We start from the raw sequence: 7732 nt of genomic DNA, 5'->3' as shown, positions 1-7732 counted from the left end.
TGATGCAGTCTCTCGAAAAAGTTCTCTATTTCTTTTACATGACAACACAATAGTTCGAGTTTTGCGGTATAAAAAATACAAGGCAAAGTCTAGAAGGCATTGTCAACTATTTTTTTCAAGTCTTCTCGTGTTAGGTAGATGTTGATTATTTGTCTTGGCAATGCTACTAGCACATACAATAATTGAAAACTATAGCCCCAGCTTGTGCAAACAAAACTGTAAACTTTCTTTTCATGTGAGTGTATATATGATGAATATTACTAATAATTTCTGTCACAATGAGATAATATTTAGCGTTCGTTAATGATTGTTATTGAACATTTTTAAGGGTTTTTATTGATTGTTGTTTATTGGTTGTTACAGACTAATCATACAATTTCTTTTCTTTGTTTCTATATGGTTAGTTATGTTTTTCTAGGATTTGTTATTTTCTGCTACTACCTTACGTTAATTTTCTGTTTTTTATGGTTTTTCTTGTCCATTAGTAGTGCTTGTTATTGCCCGTTGCTTATGGGTTTTATTTCCGGCACTAGTGCTTGTTATTGCCCGTTGCTTGTGGGTTTTATTGCCGGCACTAGTGCTTGTTATTGTCCGTTGCTGGGGTTTGTTATAATCAGTTTCAGTGGGTTGCTATTGAGCTCTTCCCTTAGTTGTTATTTTCTATTACTAATACCTGGTATTCTTATTTATGGTTTCATTGTCTCGTACTATAGTGCTTCTTATGGCTCGATGTTAAAGTTTATTATGATCCGTTGCTAACTTTTGTTATTCTCAAGTGCTAATTGTTCTTATTGTCCATTATTGTCTACTCCAAATGGTTGTTCTTGTCAGTTGGTAATTGTTGATATTGCTTATTCCGAATGGTTTTTATTTTTGACTGCTAATGGTTTTCATAGTTCGTCACCAGTTTTTGTTTCGTTAGGATATATATGAAGAAGATTACTACCAATGTTTGGCACAATTAGATAATATTTATATTTCATTATTGATTGCTGTTAGAATTTTCCCAGGGGTTGTTATTGACTATTGCTCAAGAGTTGCTACAGACTGATCCTAGAATTTATTTTTCGTTTGTATAGGGTTTGTTGTTTTCCTAGTGTGTTGTTATTATGTGCTACTAATTTTTTTTATTGTCAGATATTTATGGGTTTTATTTTCCAGTACTAGTTCTTATATTGTTCGTTGTAAAAGATTGTTATTATTTCTTGATATAGTTTTTATTCTCCGTCGCTAATTGTTTTTATTTTCCTTTAATCTGCCGCTCTGTATAGTTATTATTGTGGTTTGTTAATGATCTTTATTATCCCTTCCTTTTAGTGTTTATTTTTTATTGCTAATGGTTGTCATTTTCGATACAAGTGTTGGTTATTGGTGGTTGGTCTTTTGCAAAAGATTATTAATATAAGAAGTTTATTGATTAAAAAATCGTATTGAAATTTCAGTAATGCATACTGAAACTTTAGTACTATTTTATATTAGGAAATGAGTAATAAACTACTACTGGAATTTCAGTGAATAATCAGCAATTATAAGCGAATGTTCATTAATTCTAATTAAGATAGTAATGGTTGTTACTGTCCGTTGCTAAATATTATTATTTTCCCTTGCTAATTGTTCTTATTGACAGTTTCTAAGGTTTGTTATTGAGTTGAGCTCAAGCTTATTGTTAAAAATGAAGTAACAAAATATTAAAATGAACAATACTCCTTGCAAGATAAATTAAATAGAATTTTCCTATTAGAATTACGAAATTGACTATTGAATGAATCTTAATTACCGTAAAAATGGACTTTTCACTGTCGAAGGCCAGACGCCAAACATTTTGAAAATCCTGAGAAACAATTTAAAAAACTCTGTTGGTTTATAGATGTGTTTCATAATTCCAACAAAAATTGTATTTTAATATTGGTCAGAAAATGTGTTGTTTTTAATATTTATGCCAATTATCTAAGTTTCAATGATGTAATATTCAATGACAAAACACTAACACTTTGATGATTCACTTTAGCAAGCTATCGACGAAGTAACTGAATAATTTCGCCGAAAAATGTTATTAAGTCTTAGGCGTAGTTGATTGTGGTCAAACAAATTACATTTCGTTATTATCATTTTACTAAATTGCGATAATTATAGGATTGATACACACTCGAATCAGTTATTATTTAGTATGAAATATAACACGCGCTTCTTTCTCATTATTTGATGAAGTACAATGAGTGGATTTAATTTTAATATTTCAAAAATGTCTTCTATGTTGATATGTGCCCTAGACATCAATAGTATTTGTATTATCATACAATTTCATGTTTGAAACCTATTAGAAAAAATCAATATACACAGTAGAAAAATTCCTATAAGATTGATGAAAAATTCGATAAATCAGCTGTTTTTTCTCGGTGCATGGATATTGTTGCAATCATCAGATTAATCTGGAAAAAAGTAAACAATTAAATAAAAAAATACTTTTCTTGAGTCCTATAAGTACTATTGTTCAATCATACATAGTATTGAATTAACAATCGAATTTATTATAATAATTTATTTGTTATAATTTTTTTATTATAATAATTTTTTATTGATTTACAAGGCTTCATTGTGAATAATATTACATACAATTTCTCTTACTTTGTTTTTGATACAGTCTGTATTTCTTCTGAACGACAACAAAATATTCCGAGATTAGTTTTTGGTGTAAACAATACAGGCCAAAGTGAATAAGAAGCTGCCTATTAATTTTTTCAAGTTTCCTCGTGTCAAATACATGTCGATTATTTGTGGCGGCAATGTTGCTATAACATAAAATGACTGGAAAAAATAACCCCAAATTCTGTAAATAAAATAGAAATTCAGAAAATTTTTTTTTAAGGTTTGGTTATTCACTATCATCTCAAATAATTTATGTTTTTTTTTCTTTAATAAAGTTCTACCCCCTCCCTCTACGTCAGTTTATATATGGTGAAGTTTATGGGGCTCGGTCGATACTACACATATCGGATCTACACGGGGTATGAACTCTGCACTTTTCGCGTAAACGGCGAGTCTACACATTTAAGTCTACACTTGCAAGTCTCCACGCTTAACTCTACAACTTTTTATAAATCAATTTTTTAAAACTGTATACATTAACTGTGCACATTAAACTGTACGCTCTAAAACTCTGCACATTAAACTCTGCACATTAACCTCGAAAATAGAAAACCTTGAACATTAAAGTCTATAGAAAAAACTCTTCACGTTAAACCCTACACATTAAACTCTAGTTATATACAGTTAAGATATAAATTTTCCTGATAAAAAGACGTACAAATTAAACTGATCACATTAATTTCCCGTGCAGAAATCGCCCGATTTCAAACTTAATACCGATCTGGCCTCGATCGGATTTCCCGATCTGGCCCTGATCGGTAGAACTCTGAGGCCCATGCCTGGGCCCGACCGGGCTAGACCGATTTCCTACTGAAACGCCATCTTTATGCACTCGCAGAACTAGTGCTGCCTGATGTTTTATGATAGTGCAGTGACATTTATATACATATTACTCGTTTATAATATTCTATCAATGATTAAAAATGCATAATGCGAGTAAGCCACGTGTTCGGAGGCACCAAATAAATTGTTGCAGGTAAAATTAGTATATTTACCATTAGATGAGCCATATATTATTATATGATGAAATTTATCAAGTTTTTTTGTTTTCAATTATTATTTAAGAACTCTATGTCTTTCGATTTAATGTCGAGTTAGAATTATGAAATCTTTTGACAAGAAATGGATTGCAGTATGCACAAAATTGTAATGTTTTTAGATTATGAGAATAATATATGTGATACAATCGATTATGTTATTGAAACTTTGATTCTGCCAATGATGCCAATTTTGTAGGGATTGCAACAAGAGCTAGTTACTCAACTGCGCATGCGTCGCATTCGGCATCTAATTGTTTCGCGCGAAGTTTAAAATGCTAAACAAAGTTATTTTTCTTTTTTATTATAAACAATGACATTTCAACCTGTAAAAATATCCATTAGGTCGAAATTAATAATTAACAATAAAAATTAATTAAATGCATCTTCTATAAATAATATTTAAAATAACCAGAAATATTTAATTCAAAACTTTTCATTTTTGTTTAAAAGTTGTTTGGTTTATATTGCTTCTTAACAGACTTGAAAAAATAGAACGATAGAATTAATGATAGCTCAATTTTTCGGCGAAAATATTATCTACAACAACTTTCTCGGATTTAAAATTTTTAATTAAAATATTTCTGATTATCATCCATTTTTTTCATAAAACCTCATGAAACCTCTTCTTTTCGTGCATTTCGTACTTTAATTTTAAATTAAAATAACTTAATTGGAAATTTAAAATATTAAGGTGGCCTTCGAAAGAAGAGGACCATTCGATAGTTTCGAGTTTACTTATATTAAATCTCCATTCGTGAAATTCATGAATGGATTATATTGAGACCGATCGTGTACCGATCAGGTTTCCCGACCTGGCCCCGATATGTGCATGTGTTTCATCCGCGATCTGGCCCCGACCCTCTTTTGGAAGGGCAAAGATCCAGCCAATTTTGCTCCAAATCCGAAAAAAGAAATTCCCTAATTTTTTATTTACTTTTATTTTCGATTTTAACAGGTGCCGGTTTTGACTTGAAGTTTGCCAAGTAAAATGCCCCTCATACATCCCCACTAGTACCTGGAAACTACCCTTAAAAAAAATGTAAATTCTTCACGAAATCGACCTTTTGGACACTGTATTCTGGTATTTTTTCACTTTAAACAATTAATATTGGTCTAGTGGAATATTTATTATCATTGGTTAATCAATTTCTTATTACTTAAACAAATGCAATTTGTTTAAATAATTTTTGTTGCTGAAAATGTCTGTTTTTTGTCCTTAAAATTATTACTATTAGTCTAGTAGAATATTTAATAACATTGGTTCACTAATTTTTAATTTTTAAAGCACATGGAATTTGTTAAATTTTTTTTGTAAATTCGTTTGTTAATTAATTTATTAATGAATAATACATTTTTAATTGATTGTAGCTCTAAGAAAGCGTCCAGAGGTGACTGTTGTTACCTCCAACGCTCGTGGCCGCTCGTAATTATATACCTATAACATCAACGCAGGAGGTTTCATGCATCGTATTCAATTATTGGAATTAACTTATAATATTCTAATCCCATCAGTCGCTTGACTTAGTCCGTGGCTATTATGTGTAACCAGGTTCACCCGAGTAAAAGTTTAATAAAATATTTAATAATTTATCAATAATATTTAGATAATATTTTGTATTTTTAAAAATTCAAAAAATTAACAATAATCAAACAATGTTAATAAATATTCCACTAGACCTTTAGTAAAAATTTTTGAGGAAAAAAAACGAATTTTCGAAAAAAATTGTTAGAATAAATTCCATTGGTTGAAATAGTAAAAAAATAATGAATGAATGTTAATGAATATTCCACTAGACTAATAGTAAAAAATTTTAGGCGGAAAACGAGTAAAAAAACATTATTCAAACACATTCCATTTGTTTTAAAAATTAAAAGTTATTAAAATAATGATAAAACATATTTCACTAGACCAATATAAATAATTTGAAGTGAAAAATACAAATATGTCTGATAGATGAAATTCTTTATTGGATAGTTCTATACGGGCGCGCATACCTTCCAGTCACATTTTTTCAAACACTAAAAAATGATTCTAAAAACTCAAAAAAGTAATTTGTCCCCATGCATTTTAAATGGGAAGCTTCAAGTCAAAACCAGCACCTGTTAAAATATAAATAAATAAATAAAAAATTAGCAAATTTCCTTTTTCGGATTTGGAGTGAAATTGGGGGGATCGTTGCCCTCTAGCATGCAAAAACATTTTGCCATGCATTTGTGGGACACCCTAATGTACACGCTATTATACCTACGCATTTAACACTGCACGTTTAAGGTTCACGTCTAATATTAATGTGTGGAAAAACATCTTTTGTAATTATAATTGTGTTGAAATACTTAGAGAATCGGAATTTTCGCAAGTAATAAAAAAATCCTTAGGGCACCAAGTACTTAAAACGTATCTGCATCAAGGATTTAGAAATATATAATAAAGTTAAAAAAGCCCAAGGTATACTTTCCCAAGTTCTGACGACATTCAAACCATGACAAACAAATTTCGCAATAATACTTGAAACTCATTGTATTCCTAATATTTTACTGCATTTTTATTATTTTAAAATTTCCTTGTGATTAATCATTATTGAGATATCGTGATTAGAATTTTTACATTCTCATCAGAGAAGGAATTAGATTTGTGTAAAGTTTCAACCACCCCTCCCCCATAATTTTTAATAAATTTGACATTTTAAGGCCCTCTGAATTCGAAAAATAGGTTTTTACTAATGCACCTGTCTGTATGTCTGGATTTTGGATTTTTTTTCATATTTTGAACATTTGATTTCTGATTTACATCGAGGTGGCTAAGGGCCATCCGCATTTAGAAAAAACCTTCACAAATTTGTCAGTTTTCGCGTCTCTCACAGCCAGTGGCGTCGCCGGGCGTGGGGGGCTCACCCCCCATACCTAAGTATTTTCATTTTTCAATTCCCTTTACCCCACTCTTTTCCTATACATAAGCCCGAAGCCCACAGCCCCTACACCCCGAAGAAAATCCTGGCACAGTTTTTAACTATACTCCTCTGAAAAAATTTAACATCTTCCTTGAAAGCAATTCCTCTTTTGAAAATCCAGAAAATGTTGTCATTTTTTGCGCATCTGTCAGCGTTTTCGAAATAACTCAACATTTTTATTTTTGAGGATAGGGGGTTTCAAATAATCTTTTTATTATGTTAGTTCTAGTTGGCCGGAGACAAAAGTTCACTTCAAAAACCTTCGAATCTACTTAGTCTTCACGTTTACACGACCGCTTTCGAAGAAAATAAAAAAATTAATTTTTTTAATTATGAAAATTTATTGAATGTTCTGTTTGGGGTGGCTCAGGACCATCCTCATTTATAAACTCCTGAAAATGCTGCCAGTTTTCGCGTCTCTCACAGTTTTTACTATGCACATACTAGGCTGCAATAAAGTGCATGAAGGGGGACCTACATCTTTAATTGGGATTTGAACCACTAAAAATACAGTAAAAGTATATAAGAGACATTTCAAAGGTCAGGGATCAAACCGCGGAATTCTAACATAAAGACCGAGCACCTAACCGCCCGAGTTACCGTGGCTAACATCTATTATTATAGAACTCTCATTTATAGATACCATTCCTATTTAATTTTTAGCTGCATAAAACAATATGGCCGTTTTCATTTAGAGGGATCTAAATAGAGGATTTTTGCAGACAATTTGCTTGTAAACTTTTAATTTATTATTAATTATAAATAATTATTTACAATAAAGCGATACAAATAATATTTTCTATAAGTTTCAACGTGTTTCAACGTGTAGAATTTTCAAATAATGAAATTTAAAATTCAAAAGAATTATCGTGCAGAGTTATAATGTGCAGACTTTGCTGTGTAGACTTTAGTGCGTAGACTCTAATGTGTAGACTTTTTAGACTTACTATTCAATCCGTACACTTTTCACGTGGTGAATTAAATGTGTTGACTTGAATGTGTACAGTCTGTCAAGTTAAAGCGTGGGTAACTTTTTTGGTAAAATATTTTATTTAAACGCATGTTTCTACATGGAATTACATTTGTCAAGGTGTCGAG

This window comes from Belonocnema kinseyi, chromosome 10 (assembly GCF_010883055.1).
Source record: "Belonocnema kinseyi isolate 2016_QV_RU_SX_M_011 chromosome 10, B_treatae_v1, whole genome shotgun sequence".
Classification (NCBI taxonomy): domain Eukaryota; kingdom Metazoa; phylum Arthropoda; class Insecta; order Hymenoptera; family Cynipidae; genus Belonocnema; species Belonocnema kinseyi.
Note: the sequence above shows the minus strand (reverse complement) of the source record.